Source organism: Danaus plexippus, unplaced genomic scaffold, assembly GCF_018135715.1.
Source record: "Danaus plexippus unplaced genomic scaffold, MEX_DaPlex mxdp_39, whole genome shotgun sequence".
Taxonomy (NCBI): domain Eukaryota; kingdom Metazoa; phylum Arthropoda; class Insecta; order Lepidoptera; family Nymphalidae; genus Danaus; species Danaus plexippus.
This window is the reverse complement of record NW_026869860.1, coordinates 652,649-671,030: the sequence shown is the minus strand read 5'-3', so window position 1 is coordinate 671,030 and position 18,382 is coordinate 652,649. Positions and strand designations below refer to the sequence as shown.

The 18,382-nt window shown below is 37.6% G+C and overlaps 1 long non-coding RNA gene across 1 annotated transcript; it reads right to left on the bottom strand.

The window, feature by feature from the left end:
* Window positions 1–15,076: 15,076 nt before the first annotated feature.
* LOC133320622 (uncharacterized) lies at window positions 15,077–18,037 on the bottom strand. The gene is made up of 3 exons (XR_009753859.1): window positions 17,948–18,037; window positions 17,557–17,625; window positions 15,077–15,437 (listed from the first exon to the last, which is right to left on the bottom strand). It is a non-coding gene; the product is annotated as an uncharacterized LOC133320622 (long non-coding RNA).
* Between the last annotated feature and the right edge of the window lie 345 nt (window positions 18,038–18,382).

Here is an 18,382-nt window from a genome sequence, read left to right as displayed (position 1 = left end):
GTGACACACATCACTACTGCCACATATACACCTTCTTGTCTCTGATGTAACTCTCAATAAAACACGTTTGCTAGAATTCTAATCTTTTAATTAATTTATCAGATCGGAATATCGTCAGGCCCCACCGCTTTCCGATTCTTCATGCGTCGAAGACAATTCCGAGTTTCGTCAGGTGTTATCGGGGCAATAAGTCCAAGATTAGGAGGTATTTCGGTTGGAAGACTGCACGGGTGCTGAGTATTTAGCAACTCCTTGAAGTAGCATCTCCATCTCTCCTTCACAGAGGCATGATTACACAGCAACGTGCCTTGGGAATCTTTGACGCTAAGACATTTTGCGATATCTTGCGTCGCCTTATCCCGAGCTCGTGCCAATTTGTAAATGAGCTTCTGCCCCTCCGCAGTTTCAAGTGTATCATATAATTGTGATAACCTATCACTGCGGGCTCTGGCAACAGCCCTTTTACTGGCACGTTTCGCTGCTATGTACTCTAGTCTGTCTTCAGGAGAGTTTGATTGCTGCCACTTCTTAAAGGCAGTCTTCTTTTCACGAATCACCTCCTGCACTTCGTCATTCCACCACCATGTCTCCTTGTCAATGACCCGTCCTCCCTTAGAAAGGCCTAGAACTCGTTTACCTGCTGTGATAATTGCTGACTGGGCTCGATCCCAAACTTCCTGAGCAGTTTCGGTATTAGTCGACAGATTTTGACTCTCAACTCTGCCCGAAAGCTGGTCTGCATCGTTCCATTCAGCAACCACCACCTGATGCGAGGCTTACGTTTCTCGGCCACTTTCTTTTTCGGGGTAACGACATAGTCCATGACAAGAAGTCGATGTTGGGCCGTCAGACTTTCACCAGGAATGACTTTACAGTTAGTCACCTTGCTGATATGACACCGTCTGGTCAGCAGATAATCTATTTGGGTTGAGTGGGACCCGCTCTTATATGTGATAAGGTGCTGTGGAGTCTTTTGGAAGAACGTGTTCACGACGGCTAAGTCAGACGCAATACAGGTTCTGAGAATATTTTCTCCCTCTGCATTGCGGCGACCATAACCAAAACCACCGTGTACACGGTCAAACGTTTCCGCAGCCCTACCTACGTGGCCATTTAAGTCCCCCCCAACTATGATTACTTCAGCAGCTGGTATAGCACGTAGAACCTCTTCAAATTGCTCCCAGAATGACTCTTTTTCGGACCCGCTACATCCAGCCTGAGGAGTATAAGCACTGATCAAGTTAGTGATCACTCCCTCGACCAGTACCCGCACCCGCATCAGGCGGTCGCAGCGACGATCAACTTCAAGAAGACCATTCCGAAGCTCCTCAGATAGCACTACCGCTACACCAGCTTTACCTGAAGGCAACCCAGTGTATATCAGCCGGTAACCCTGTCCGATGTTCCGAGACTTATTGCCCTTCCAGCGAGTTTCCTGGAGGAACGCGCACTGGACCCGACGTCTCATGAGTACATCTGTGAGTTAGTCGTCCGGTTAGAGAGCCAATATTCCACGTTGCAAAGCGGAGTTTCCTTTGGGGTACTAACGTCTTTAGCCGTGCCCGTACTTGACACGGTAGCCCTTGCCCACTTATCGCAGGTGTAGGGCGATGTGCCTGCGCGTCGTTTATCGGCGACGCCCTAGCCGTACCCAGTCCATAAACTTTTGCAACCATAAGAGTGGCGGGAGTGGTTTTAACGGAGCGACTGCCGTCTGACCTCCAAAACCCCGTTTTAAGGGTAAAACCAGGAAAGGAAAAGATAGAGAAGGGGGGAAAGAGGTTAGGAAGAGGAATGAGGGGAGGTACAGGACACCACCTTCATGGACTGAGGATAGAGGTATGAAAGTGGTGGCTCGAGGATCCGGGGTCGCGTACCCGTATGCCCAAGGCTAAATATCGGAAAAATACTTAGTAGGACACCCTCTGGATATGTATGATATGTAATATGCCGTCGGCTGTATCACGGGGTAATACGGTCGATGGCACTATACGGAGCTCCGGTGTGGGCTGAGTGCCTCACATCCCGCACGCGAGCCCTTTTGCGCAGGACGCAAAGAATAATCGCGACCAGAGCCGTACGGGCATATCGTACGGTTAGCCATGAAGCGGCCTGTGTACTAGCGGCCACGCCTGCTTTTGACATCGATGCACTTGTGCTTGCGGAGGTGTATCGGCACAGAGTCGAGGCGAGGCAGCGGGGTGAAGAGCCTGCTCTGGTTGACATAGAGCAGGCCCGAACCGAGGCACAGAGAGAGGCTCTACACCGGTGGAAGGAGGCACTTGCCAACCCCACCGCAGGTCACTGGACGATAACGGCGTTTCGTCCGGTGTTAGAGGAGTGGGTGGGGCGCCAGCAGGGCAGCCTCACCTTCCGTCTGGTGCAGATATTGACCGGACATGGTTGTTTCGGCCACTATCTGCACCGGATCGCAAGAAGAGAAGAGACGCCGCAGTGTCACCACTGCGGCGATCCTGACGACACTGCCGACCACACAATATCAGTGTGTCCGGCATGGCAGTATGAGCGCCGTGAATTTACTGCGGCGCTCGGCGGGAGGAGCCTCTCGCTTCAAAATATGGTCGAAGCCATGATTGACAGCGTTGAGGCTTTGGAGTCTGTCGCTTGCTTCGCCGTGTGGTATCTATCTAGATATACACATGTTTAGTGCCATCATAATATAAAACCCACACCAGTAACGTTAATAAAGTAGTCTAATATCAACATTCGGGCGTTTCATTTCCCTCGTCCTTATATGGCGACCCTGCCAGCGCAGTATGCGCATCGGTAACGCGAGATCCTTTAATTTAAATTACCGACACGTGTAAATTCAAACTCGCCAAAGTTCAAAGTTAATAATGGTCGCTGTAGTTTAAAATATGTGTAATTCGAAAGTAGAAAAGGAGAACATTTTTATAAACCAAAATTCTGTAGCTGCCGAAAATAATGCATATATAAAAGAATTGAAATTCCATGCTTCCACCACAAACATTCTTTTACTTATAATATTACTGTTGATGAGTCTGTTTATCATCTACGTTGTATGGAGAGTATACCGAAAAATGCATCATCGCTGGGTCCAGCAGGGTATACATCAATATGTACTTCGTGGATCGTTCAGACGTCAACGGGCTACCCTACACGGTTCTCCAGCTGTTGCTGAACAAGAAACATAAATTGAAGTGATTTTGGATTGGAGCCGCGTCTAAAAATTGTTAATATTCAAGAAAGAAAAATTTGTGATTTGTCCAAACAGTGCGCGAGTAACGTGACTCCGGAATGCAGAACATGCCTATATAAGGGATGCAACGTAGAGACGGACTTTAATAGTTTTATATAATTATAATAATACATATTATGTAGCGATATATTTGTAATAACTAGATAATTAGTGTTAAAGTATTCATATTATTTTTGTATAACTTCAAAATACGTAATTAGTAATAATGAATTTTAGTAATATGTATAATTTTTATATTTTGATATGGCAGGCAGATAATTTAAAAATATTGTGCCAAGAGTTAAAATTGATTAAAGAATACTTAAGGAAAATTGGTCCTGAGCGTAGAAAGGGTAACATTTACATTGTTAAGTTAAGCGAAGCAAATAGTTTGTATAGCCAATATTTAACATTAAATTCTTATTTGCAAAAAGAAGTAAATTGTGGTAATATTAGTGCTAGCGATAGTGAATTGATTGTCGATTACTCACAGCAATTTCTTTCATTGTATAAAGATATTGTTAGATACTCTTCAACGTCATCCGATTCGAAAGAATTTATTAGTAATTCAGGTCAGACTATAGAAACTATAAACATGGAAAAATTTGATTTTAAAGTTGCTCTGAGTTTGTTACCGGTTATGAAGGACGACTTATCTGTAACTAAACAATTAATAGATTCCGTTGAATATTATGAAACCACCCTTACTGCCGATTCTAAGCCCCAATTAATAAATTTTGTGTTAAAAAATCGTTTATCGCAATCAGCAAAACTTAAATTACATCCAAGCTATTCTAGTATTTCAGACTTAATTCATGATATGAAAAAAGAGCTTTTGCCGAAAAAATCTGCTACGGCCATCCAAACACGATTGCTGAATTTTAAGCAGAATGAGTTGACCATCGAAGAATACGGTAAGCAAATCACTGAAATGTTTGTTGACTTGACTATTTCACAGGCAGATAACGACCCAGAGACTTATAAGGTGCTTAAGCCCTTAAATGAAAAGCAAGCAATCAAACGATTTGCTGATGGACTGCGAAATCATAGAACCGGGACTATTATTACAGCACGTAACTTTACATCTTTAAAAGACGCTATTCAATCTGCATTAGATGAGGAGTTGCCATCCACTTCTAATTCCAATTTAATGAGCATAAATAAAAAAGTTTCCTGTTTTCGAAATTCCAGGGGACGTTATAATTACCGAGGTAATCAATATCGAGGGTACCGTGCCCACCCACAGCACGGCGGTGGTATGAGCAGAGGCCAACAACCAACGTGGCGTGGCACACAGCGAGGTAGATCATGGCGTGGTAATTCCCGCCCGTACCAGAATAGAGGTATGAAAAATAAAAACAATAGCTTAAACGCTGGGCAAAATCAAGGTTATGTAAACATCATCGATCGAAATAATTCACAGTCCCAACCCACCCCATCTGTTGATAATAATAATCAGTTTTTTCGTGAGTAAAGGTCATATATTTTCATGTAACAATCATTCGCGTTTAGTTCAATTTACTTTTAACAGTTGTTTTGCTCACATTGTTTAATTGACACCGGCGCATCAATTTCTGCGCTAGAATCGAAACTTGTTTATATTATAACATTCCATTCCATAAAGAGAAATGTGAGTTTAGCGGAATTGGAGGTAGTGTTGAAGCAATTGGATATGTCTTTCTTAATTTGGAAGTGCCCCAAGGATCTTTTAAACATAAATTCTTTGTATTTGATACTCTACCTACTTAAGTTTCTGCTATAATTGGCGATGACTTTTGCAAAAAGTATGCGGCGGTAATTGATTATGAAAACAATTATTTTTCATTGATTAATTCAAATAATGATCGAATTTATTTACCTACTTTTAGTAATATTAATAATGAGGTTTTGTATATTCCGTCGCGATCGGAATCTATACATTTTATAAATACTGATATGAAAGATGATTGTGTGGTATGTTCGAAAGAGTTATCGGAAGGTGTTTACTTAGCCAGTATGTTAGTAAGTCCAATTAGAGGGAAAATACCGATTCGAATAATAAATAAACCGACAGAGATTTTTGTTTGAGTGACGTAAGCCCTAACATTTATAGTGCGAGTGAGTATAATATATGTATGTTTGGAAAATCGAATAAGAATTCGGAACGCGTAAAAAAATATTTTCTATTTTAAAATTACACGAATATCTAAAGGGGGAAGAACAGGTATCAATCGAAAACATATGTGCGAAATACTGTGATATCTTTTATTTACCCGGAGACAGCTTGACTGTGACTGATATCTATAAACATACAATTACATTAAAACCCAATGTAGATCCAATCTATGTAAAACCATACAGATTACCCCATTCTCAAAAAGTAGAAATAAAAAGGCAATTAGATAAAATGTTAAATCAAGGAATATTTAACCTTGTAAGAGTGAATGGTCAAGTCCCATTCTACTAGTACCTAAAAAATCGGAAAGTAACGATAAAAAATGGAGATTAGTAATCGATTATCGTAAATTAAATAATTCCATAGTTGATGATAAGTTTCCTTTGCCGAATATTACAGAAATACTCGACTCTCTTTCAGGTTGTATATATTATACACATTTAGACTTAAATCAAGGTTTCTATAATGTAGAATTAGATCCAAATAGCCGTAGGTATACAGCATTCTGTTCTGGTCAATACCAGATGACCAGAATGCCAATGGGTCTTAAAACCAGTCCCAGCTCTTTCTCTAGAATGATGAATATGGCTATGGCAGGCTTAACATTTGAAAAATGTTTTATTTACCTTGATGACATCATAATTTTTGGTAGAAATTTAGCAGATCACAATAAAAATTTAACGGAAGTATTTGAACGATTAAAACAAGTTAATTTAAAGCTAAACCCCGATAAATGTACATTTTTAAAAAAGGAATTACTGTATTTGGGTCATGTTGTATCTGGAGATGGTGTTTTACCGGATCCTGATAAAATCAAAGTCTTACAAAATTATCCTATTCCTACTAATACAGACGAGGTAAAACGCTTTGTAGCATTCGCGAACTTTTATCGTAAATTTATTCGAAATTTTGCACAGAAAGCTTTTTATTTAAATAAATTATGCCGTAAAAATGTACAATTTCATTGGAGTGACGAGTGTCAACATTCATTTAATTCATTAAAGCACGATATGATGTCACCTCCGTTACTGCAATACCCAGATTTTTCTGAAAGTAACCAATTTGTAGTTCAAACGGATGCATCAGGTTACGCTATAGGAGCCGTACTGTCCAATAAAAATGGTAAACCTATAGCATATGTTAGCCGAACTTTAAATAGAGCGGAGAAAAACTACCCAACAATCGAAAAATAATTATTAGCGATTGTATAGGCTGTTAAACACTTCTGGCCTTATTTATACGGACGTTCTTTCAAAATTTATACGGACCACAAACCTCTCATTTATCTTTTTAACATGAAAGATCCTTCGAGTAGGTTATTGAAATTTAGACTTGCTCTCGAAGAATACGATTATATAGTAGAGTATGTAAGAGGAAGTGAAAATTCCGCCGCAGATGCTTTATCTAGAATACGTATTACATCGAAAGACTTAAAAGATATGAGTGAGTGTAGTTTGAATGTGTTGACTAGAGCTCAGAAGAAAAGGATGGAAGAGGAGCATAGTATGTCAGGGATGAACAATGATTCTTTGTGTGATAGTGTGAATACTGACGATTGGCTTGATCACCCAAGAGTCGTAGAGATACACAACAAACCGAAGATATCGATAGAATAAGATTTATCAACAAAAGTAATTTACAAAAATTACGAAAGGACAATGAAATCGCATGCGAATCTAGAACTTTTATATACGTTTTAAAGAAAATGACAATTTATATAAATCCAGCTATTCGATCACAATTATCGCGAGGCGAATTTGTGAGGGAGCTGTCTGATTTTTGTAAAAAATAAATATTAACGAAGTATACTTCATGAAATGTAAAGAAAAAAATAAATTTATAGAGCAAGTAATAAATGAAATAAATAGTATTGAAAACTGGCCCGGTCCAAGAATTATTGTGTTAAATGAAATTGAAAGAATTGACAACAAAGACGACCAAAGAGTAATATTAAATGATTTTCATCTCCTCCCCACTAGTGGCCACGCGGGTATTAAGAGGATGTTGAATAACATTAAAAAATATTACTTTTGGCCAGGTATCGAACGAGATATAACAGCATTTGTGAGACGCTGTGACAAATGCCAGAAACAAAAGTATTCTATACCCGTTAGGGAGCCTATGACTGTAACTTCTACAGCTCAATCTCCCTTCGAAAAATTTTCTTAGATATTGTAGGACCTTTAGATAGAGATAGTAATAATTATTCATATATATTAACACTCCAATGTGAGTTATCTAAATACGTAGAAGCATATCCGTTAGTTTCTAAGAGTTCAGTTGAAGTTGCACAGGCATTCGTAAATAACTTCATTCTTCGACATGGAATACCCAAGGAAATAGCCACAGATCGAATTACCGAGTTTATGTCTACAGTAATGAAAGAGGTATGTAGTTTATTAAAAATTAAAAAATTAAATTCCACAGCATACCATCATGAGAGCATCGGCGCTTTAGAAAATTCCCATAAGAGTTTAGGAGCATTTTTACGCATACAGACTGACAACCACTCCGAGTCTTGGAGTTCCTGGCTACCCTTTTGGTGTTTCTCGTATAATACTTCCGTTCACCGTGAAACAAAATATACCCATTCGAGTTAGTTTATGGCAAAAAATGTACTTTACCTAGTAACTTAACAAAAACCGTAGAACCCCTCTATAATTACGATGATTATCCATTAGAATTAAAATATCGCCTACAAACCTCACAAAAAGAAGCAAGAGAAAATCTTATAAATAGTAAAATTGTTCGAAAATCAAAATATGATACTAAAATGAACCCTATAACTTTTAAAATCAATGATTTGATATTAGTTAAAGAAGAAACAGGCAACAAACTCAGCGCAATTTATTCCGGTCCATATTTAGTTATTAAGGATTGTTCACCAAATGTTGAAATATTGAAAGATGGAGAAAAATTATGTGATTCACAAAAATCGAACGAAATTGTATTACCCTTAAAATATACGTAAAAAATTATAATATGATATGTATACACATTGTAGTTCATTTTTTTTGTAATTATAATAATAGTCTTAAGTTTTTATTATGATTTCTTTAATTTTGTACCTATGTCAATAATATGATGATTTAAATACTGTTTTAACATAAAAAAAAAGAAATATATGCAATTCTTTTTTTTTTCTTTGAGAGGGAAGGTGTGGTATCTATCTAGATATACACATGTTTAGTGCCATCATAATATAAACCCACACCAGTAACGTTAATAAAGTAGTCTTATATCAACATTCGGGCGTTTCATTTCCCTCGTCCTTATAGCCGAAACAGTTATGTCGGCGAAGGAAGCCGCGGAGAGGGAGCGGGAGGAGGATGCTCTAGCCGCTCCCCTCCGGCGTAGACCACGGGTCGGAGGAGACGGGTGAACTTGTAAACGCCTTTCTCCGATGACCTGGCGGTTGACCAGTCTGCGTCAAATGGCACTGACGCAGGCATTGCATCTGGTCACCACGTCTGGGGGTTATCTTGGCTCTCCCGGGTAATCCCCTACCGGAGCGGTAGTCCGGCACACAGAAGTCGGGCGACCCGGGGGTGAATTTGGCGAATTGCTGTAGCAGGCCCCAAATCACCCTCAATATGGGCAGGAAAGGTAGCCGGGGAGTTTTAGTGGGTATTCCCAGTGACAAAAACATCAGGCGCTGGGCGACCCCCACACACATCCCACTGTCGAGCCAGGGCAGTGGGCAGTCTGTAAGCGGATTTCTCCCGAAAAAAAAAAAAAAGGCCACCTCGTCATAACGCCAAAGGAGATAGGGACTTGAAGGTGTCTCCTGTTATGATGGCGCCAATCACTTTTCGGTTGGTCGATGGCTGGTCGGCGAAAGTAGCCAAATGCCTGGTCACCTAATTAATGTCGCGCATGAATAGATTGAGATTCCCGCTGTCCCTATCTATATCCTTGCGCTGCGGTCGTCGGAGTGAACGGATGTCTGCGTTGAGTGAATTAAAAACTTTTGGAATAAAAACTATGAACAAACTTCAGTCTCACTTAGTAATCCTAGCTCTTCTAAAGACCGTTTCAAGAGACCGCTAGCGGAAATAGATGTGTCTCACCTTTTTCCGAGACTTCCAAAGTGTAATTTACAGAACATTGATTAACGAAGATTTTGAAAATGATTATGCCGATATAGTTGCCGAACTTCACGGAATCCAATACGTACTACAGTCATATGTCGACGAAGGGATAAGGACTAAATCTGGAGGATCACTCGAATTTATAACAGGACTTCACACTTGCCACCACACTAACTAACATTTCCAAAAATTTGTTTACAATATTATTATTATTTCGTTATTTAAAGGCATCAGAATTATAGGTGAGAAGAGCCTTATGGTGGTCAAGTTTGTAGTAACTTGACAACATAAAGGCGCTTATTATCATGCGGACCGGGAAAGTACTAGCCTCTCACAGAAGATCAGCGTGAAGCAGTCTTTAATAGAGCTGTGATTCATCCGATGAGTGACAGAGACGAATGCCCTTTCACTTGTCCTTTTCTTTTCTCCTCTCTCTTCCCATCAAGTTCGGCGACGCATCCGCAACATCCCTTATGTTGCAAATGTCCATGAGCGACGGTGACTACCTTCCATCAAGTAGACCGTCTGCTCAACCATCTTTGATTTAAAAAGAAAGAATAAGTATTCAATGTTCTACGAATCAGTCTAACAAGTCTGTCCGATCACATAATAAAGATTAAAACTATTTCTGTCCAACAATCCATTAAGAAGTACAGTTACCAAGGAAAAACAGACATCAGATGGCGCTGCCAAACAGTAAACATAGTCTCCGTAACAATTTATTTCTTAAAAAAGTATTTGTTATTAATCCCGTATATAAACCGTGGTGAATTGTGTGTTATAAGTCAATAACTAAGTACAAGTGTTATACACTGAAAAAACTAAGTGAATTTACAGTTATTGGAACAAAAATAATCAGTGTTAATAATCGCTTTAATTCATTAAATACAACGTAAAATCGTAGTAAAAAACCACAGTGTTATATTACATTTACAAAGAAATCAAGTGAAACTTATTATGTACACGGAAAACAACACGTTTTAAGTGCTAAATTTTATAACCTTAATGTGACAGTAAGCTGCAAATTCAAATTTGTATCAACGATTTGTACCACTAAAGTATTTGACCTTATTTTCACCTGCATAGTTAATTGAACAGTTTGTCTAGTGGATAGACTGGAAGAAACAAATGCAAAATCGTTGGTAGTTCTGAGTTCGAACCCCGCTAAAACTGAAATAAAATATTAAAATAATTTTTAACTAAGTTTTTAAGAAACTAAACTTCGGATCTAAAATGTCAAATAATAAAAATACTATCATCTGCGCAGCTTGTCCCAACAATATCAAAGGTCGAAATTACCTCATTTGCTCAAAGTGCAAGCAATATTTCGACTTACTGTGTGCTAACGTATCCAATCACAAATTTACTTCAATGTCAAAAGAAAACAAGAGCTCTTGGATGTGCCACGGATGTCGTTGTAAACAACCTAAAAGTGACAACACACATACACCTACTCCTCGACCAACGGGTTCGGTACCACAATCACCAAACATTCACTTCGAAGACAACAAAGAAACAGACAATGAACAGAGTAATAACGTCACAATGCGAAAAAAAGTGAAGGTACTATATTACAATCGAATTCTCCAACTAAGGAGTACCCGGACATGTTACAAATTAAACGCATCATCCAAAATACGGTAAAAGAGTCTGTTGAATTAGCTGTTTCCACTTTCTTTTCCAAAGAATTTGAGCTCATAAAAAATGAACTGAAAAGACTAAATGACCTAAAAGAATCCGTAGAGTATCTGAGTTTCGAATACGACCGAGTTAAGGCCGACTTAGCAGTTTCCGAGGAAAAAATTAAGTCTCTTGCAAAAGACAACAGTACCCTAAATCAAACTGTTGAATCTTTATCTGCTCGACTAAATCTTATTGAACAACATTCGCGTGAAAACAACCTGGAAATCAGCGGTATCAACTCGGAAGTACCGTCTCACTGCCTATAACCGAGACCGATATATTGTCATGCACAAGGGTACGGAAAATGGATGAAACCAATAACAGACCCCGGTCGGTAATTGTCAAACTGCGTAATACAAAAGTCAGAGACAGTATCATCGCTGCAGTATCCAAGTTCAATAAGAAGAGACAAACCGAAAGATTGAATTCAGGCGATCTGGGGTACGGCGGTAACAAGTCGAATATATATGTCTCTGAACATCTTTCCCCCTTTTACAAAGCATTACATGCGTGCACCAGGATCGTTGCGAAAGAAAAAGGACTAAGATACGTATGGATTCGCAATGGTCGGATATTCGTTAGGAAAAATGATCAGTCACCTGCTAAACAAATCAAATGCTACAATTCTTTGAAAAATCTTTAAAATGAGAATCTCTTATTTACTATTAGTCCGTAGATAGTTAACAAATTCAAGGTTTACTATCAGAATTTTCGTGGAATGAAAACTAAATTGCATAAAATACAAATGGCAACATTACTAACTTCCTATGAGATGATTGTTGCAACCGAAACATGGCTGGATGACACTGTTGCGGACGGGGAATTGTTCACGGATAAATACACCATCTACAGAAGAGACCGTCAGTCAACCTCCTCTCAACGCAAGACTGGTGGTGGAGTACTTATCGCAGTATCTAAATCTATAGAATCTAGACGAATTGAACATTTAGAAAGTAACGGTGAAGATCTATGGATTTCTGTAAAAGTATCCGAAAATGGAGTTTCTACGAACGTTTTATTTTGTGCAGTGTATATTCCTCCGCCTGTCTCGTTGGAAAGTTTAAACCTCATTTTGGACAATATAAGTGTTGTAATGCAATCTAACCCTGGTAAAGTTGTAGTTTTGGGGGATTTTAATTTGGGTTTTTTAAATTGGCGGCTGGACGAAATCGAGGATCTGTTAAAACCCGACCATACCGATAATATTTTGGGATTCCCTTTTGCCGATTTTTGTCACTCAATTCACTAACACAATACAACAAATTAAGAATCACAATCAACGTATACTAGATTTGGTCATGAATAATTTTAACAATTTAACAGTAATTGAAGCTTGCGAATTATTAAGTAACGTTGATCCTCACCATCCAGCACTAGAAATATCTTTGCGAATTAATGCCGATAAATTTTTATACAATAAAATATTTGCTACATATTTGTTTAGGAAGGCAGACTACGACGCGGTGAACAAATGTTTAGGAGAGTTTGATTGGTACTCCGAATTAGGGAGTTGCGGGAATGTCGATGCTATGGTAGAAAAATTGTATAATATCTTGTACGCTACAATCGATTCTCATGTTCCAAAAATCAAGCCAAAAGCATTTAAGTATCCTGTCTGGTTCACATCTTCCCTGATAAAATTAATTAACGAAAAGGAGAAAGTTAGGAAACTGTGCAAACGTTATAAGAATCCTAGAGATATATTAGAGTTAGCAAGAAGCCGTAGGCGCGTCGAGAATCTACTTGAATCATGTTACAGCCGTTACATTTCCGGAGTCGAGGATTCAATCTTTCGCGATCCCTTAAAATTTTGGCGTTTTGTTAAAAAACGGCGTGGAGCTAAATCCGAGGTCCCATCTCAAATGTCACTAGGTAACACCACAGCCCATTCTGGTCAAGCGATTTGTAACCTTTTCGCACAGAGCTTTGCGTCCTCGTATTCTTCTTTGCAGCCTTGTGTAGAATTCGTAGAGGAAAGTCCGGACTTTTATTCTCAAATGTCTCTCGCTCACGTCACACTAAATGAACGTACTATATTGAAGGCATTACGTTTAATAAATCCAAGCAAGTCAGCTGGTCCTGATGGCATTCCTCCTCTTTTTTTCAGAAAAACGTGTAAATTACTCGCACTCCCATTAAAATTATTTATGACACATCTCTTCAGACTTCAACTTTTCCTACGAAGTGGAAGGAAGCTAATATTTTACCAATTCATAAAAAGAAATCAAAGAGCGATGTAAAAAATTACCGACCGATTTCAATGTTAAACGTATTATCCAAAGCCTTTGAAAGAATAATTACCCCTAATTTGTCCCAATATATCAAAACCATGATTGCAAGTGATCAGCATGGATTTTGCCAGCGTAAGTCAACCACTACAAATCTCACAACTTACATACATTACATTTCTGGGTGCATAGATAATAAACAACAGGTTGACTCGATCTATACCGACTTCAGTAGCGCGTTTGACAAATTTAATCACAAAATCTTAATTTACAAGCTTAGGTTATACGGCATTCATGACCCCCTGCTATCTTGGTTCCGATCGTACTTATCTGATCGAGTACAGAGAGTTACACTCGGTGGTTACAAATCTCACGAGTTTATTGCGACCTCTGGTGTTCCACAGGGATCACACCTAGGCCCAATATTATTTATCATCTTTATCAATGACATTGCACACTGTATCAAGAACAGCAAATGTTCTATCTTTGCTGACGATTTAAAGATTTACCGCTCTATAACATCCATGAATGATTGCAAATTGCTCCAAGACGATCTAAACTCCATACAAAAATGGTGTGATTTGAATGGAATGGAACTAAATGTCGATAAGTGCCAGTTTATTAAGTTTACGCGAAACAAAAACATAATAAGACATCACTATAGCTTACAGGGCAAACCACTCGGGGAAGTTTCGGTTGTTCGTGATTTAGGTGTTATGATCGACGCCAAACTTAAATTTAACACTCACATAAATCATATTGCCACGAAGGCCTGGAAGAACTTCGGTTTTGTCAGACGTAACTGCAATGACTTTAAGAGACCGGCAACTATCATAACTTTGTACAATTCGTTTATACGTAGCGCTTTGGAATATGCGGTTGTAGTATGGAATCCGCATTATAAGATTTACATTGAAAGGTTGGAACGCATACAACACAAATTTACAAAATGACTAGCTAGTAGAAGTAACAGTTGCCCTTATAAGGCCGACTATGAATCACGTTTAAAATATTTTGGACTGAGCACTCTAGAAAAACGCCGCGAAGTTGCCTCTCTAATTACTCTCTATAAATTATTGAATAACCACTTGGATGCAACAGACCTACTACAAGATATTAACATAGCAGTGCCACGTACTGCACCTAGACAACCTCTAAAAAAAATTTTCTCCTCCCGAACTTCCAAAACAAATATAGGTAAATACTCTCCACTCAACCACCTCATAAACTCATATAATAAAGTCAACAGTGATGGCATTGACATTTTTCACGACTCACTACCTCTTTTTCGCAAAAAAAAATTAACGCTGGGAGCTTTATTGTGATTGTGGTATCTTTACTGTTATATTTAGTTTGTTATATTCTACTTAATATTAGAACTTTGTAAGTTACGGTATTATCTCTAAAAATCTTATATTGTCACTGTTTGTAATTATTGTTAGTTATTTTTTTTTTTTTACTTCATTTACTTTTTTTTTGCTAATTGTTTAAATGTTAAATAATTATTAAGCGTGTCATATTGCAGTCTGTAGTATTATTAAATAGAGTATTGTTAAAAAAATTGTTAATGGAGGCTAACGTAACTATTAATGCTGTATATACCTATTAAGTGTTTGAAATTGTATCTGTCATTTTATGGTATTCTTGTTTTAAGTGCTATATTTCAAATACTGTGGTGTATCGATTAAATAAATAAATAAAATAAAAATAAAAACACTGATTCAACAATAATATCATCGGGAATTAATTTCCACAAATACCAAGAGCAAACATTCTGATATGTTGGGGTTGATTTGATGTCAAATCGATCTTCATCATCTAACAAAACGTTAGCAGAGTAAATTGTTATTATAATTTAGTGTAGACTAAAGGCGCAGGTAAAGCTAACAACGTTTACAGGGTCATGGATGAAAGGCCTGTCTGATTTTGCCACATGAGGTATGTTACTCTTCTGGACTGGACGCTGGCTGCTGCGGCCTCCGTCAGCTCACGGGCTGTTAGATCCTGATAGTCCCCGGGGGCAGGAGAGTCGACCAATGCTTCCTGCAGTACTGAGCTCCCTGGAAGCGAGAAATAGCATTCCATAAAAAATGCACTATCGTCCTCCTTCCTACCTCACCAGCAAAACTTTAAAACACTGACGACGTTGTGTGCTAAATTGCAGGACGGAGTTACATAGCCAGATTTGATATGCGCGAGCTTAATGACGTCTATTTAAACAAAACTAAATCAAATATAAAATCACTAAAATAGCTGACCCTAGAACATAGTCCAAATAAATAGAAACAACAACTGATCACTAGCAACAAGCGCATACACTTTATAAAGATAAAGAGAGGCAACACAAATAATAATTAGATATTATATCTCTTTTATATGTCTTAATATAATTATTGCGTGACGTGTTCCCGGCACTAGAGCGGATTCTCGTACAACATGAGTATGCAGGATGTGTCGCTCACATTTAATGTAAGCTCTTTCCATACGACGTTATCATTGCATATGTTTTTGTTAATTTGGTCGTCTTTTTGTTCTTGATTATCTAAAAATGCCTGAACAAAAATAGATAGTATTTTACAACTAGCAATCCTTGTAAAACGAAACCCGAGACTACTTTTTCTATCTCAAAAAGCCTACATTTGGAATGATCCGGAATTGAACCAGAGGGTTTATACATACATTACAATAACATTTTATAGTATATCAGCTTTTGCCCGCGGCTTCGCCCGCTTTGAATTTGATCTGTCATATATATAAATATTTTAATTTTTTTTTATATCGTCGAGTCCATCATATGGTGGTAACTTTTAAACTATTAAATTACTTAGTGTAAAAAACAAAGTTTATCTACATTAAATAATAAAAGCGACAGATGTGTTTATTTTGATGAGAGATTGATAAATATTCTAAAATTAGCATTATAAAAGTGTCCGAATAAATTTTTTTTTTATGGGTGAATGTTTTGGTCGTAGTGGCTTCCACATAAAAGAAATATGCCGTCGCGGACATTTATTTAGAACTATTTTAGACAAACGATTCATTTTTGTCTAACTCCAACGGTTTAGTTTAGTGTACGATAGTTAACAGTATAGTGCGTGAGGCGTAAGCTGAGCTTTGTATTTGTGTGAGTGCACACAGATAGTGTACGTGTGATGTCACATTTGTGTTTATACTATACTGCTTTGACACCGCTCCGCACCTTCCGCACTCCACCCTTAGTACTGGTAGCAGAGTGACGCTATAATTTTTTTTTAATTTTGAACTCATATATTAGTCTATTTTTCCTCATACAATATTAACCTAACCTTTAACAAGCTTTGCTTATTTTATTTTAAATCTAGAATAGCTCTCCCGCTTGTGTTATGTATCTTATTAAAAAAAATATATATTCTAAATGTTTTTTGTCCAACTCTACTTTCTCTCACACAAATGCAAAGCTCAGCTGAAACCTCGCAGACTATAATAAGATAGTTGTTTTTCGGAAATTATTTGATATAAATATCATAATAGTCTGACGCACTACACAAAACCTTTATGGATTGTAGTCTTATGTTGTTCTCGTGTGCAGCCTGACATACTGTAGTGTGACTCAAATATGTCTAATAGTTTTTTCGTGAAAGACGATCAAACATACATCCATTCATCGTTACTCAAAAAAATTCGCATTTATTATACAAGTAGGATAATGTATCCTTCAGTCCGTGTAGTTCCCAGGAACACTTCATAACAGTTGTATTGTGTGTAGTAACGCGACACACGATAGATGGCGCTGACTGTTGATTGACATGACTATGTAAATGTTTTATGTCACACATTAAATTATAAATAAGAAATTGAAATCACTCATTTTATTACAAAAAAATTCTCTCATCATTCTATGACCAATCACAATCAGAAAACAAAATTAACACATACTTTTTAACCAATTATAATATCAATATGTGTTGCTGTAAATTAATTATACACACACAACATGAGCAACTCGTATCTCTGAAATATATTTTATAACCTGCTGGTGATCTTTGAGTTCAATATAAAATTTCTTATATGACATATCAATTCTCTGATCAACGGACCGGAGACAATGAAGTATCTTTAGTGCTAATGTTCACACTTACCTTATAAATATGTGAGTACACTTGTGATAGTAACAGACTAACATAAATTAATTTTACCAACCTGTGACAACTCCTTAGTGTCTTGTGTTATCTGAATGTGAAAATCTCTGAGGCAGCTCTTCAACGCCATCTGTATTAAGAAAAATATAACACATGGAGGATGCAGCAGATTGATTGTGACACTTATCATAATATATTAATCTCATCAAAATCAGTCTATCCGGTACAGAGATTAACCGGAACAGAGAAACACAGCTATGAGGACAACTTACTGAACTATATTGTGCGATAACACATCCACATAAATAAAGGCATTTGTTTTGATTTTACAAACAGACTCCCATTTCTTTATATTGTTTTGTGAAGAAGAATTTTACATGAGAGCAATTTAATTCAATAATTTATCAAATTCTGAGATAGATTGAGATGATATGATAGACAAAGTAGCTCACCTTTTTTAAAAATATTAATCCTTGGTAACCATTTTCTTCATGTTATAATCCAAGAATGTTTTCTCAAGCTCAAAGCAACAGCTGTATGGAAGCGAGATACATTTAGCAGAGGATGGAGCCAGAGGAATGGTACAAGCAAGCAAGCGGTCAAGCAACATAAAATTTTTGCTTGCTTCTCTGAAGTAATTTGTGTTTCTGAGTAACACTGAGCTGCTTCTATTAACCAGCTCAGTGTGTTCAGGCTGTTTCAATTCTTTGGTATACTTAAACAGATCCTTTAAATCAATAACGCCACGTCACTCTTTTTCACTTTCTTATCCAGAAGCAGGAAATGCAATGGATCTGAAATAATAAACTTAGTATTAAAACAATAGTATTAACTTCTCCCCACTTATAAAATTTATTTCTATGCTTCTAAAAGCTATACGTTATTAA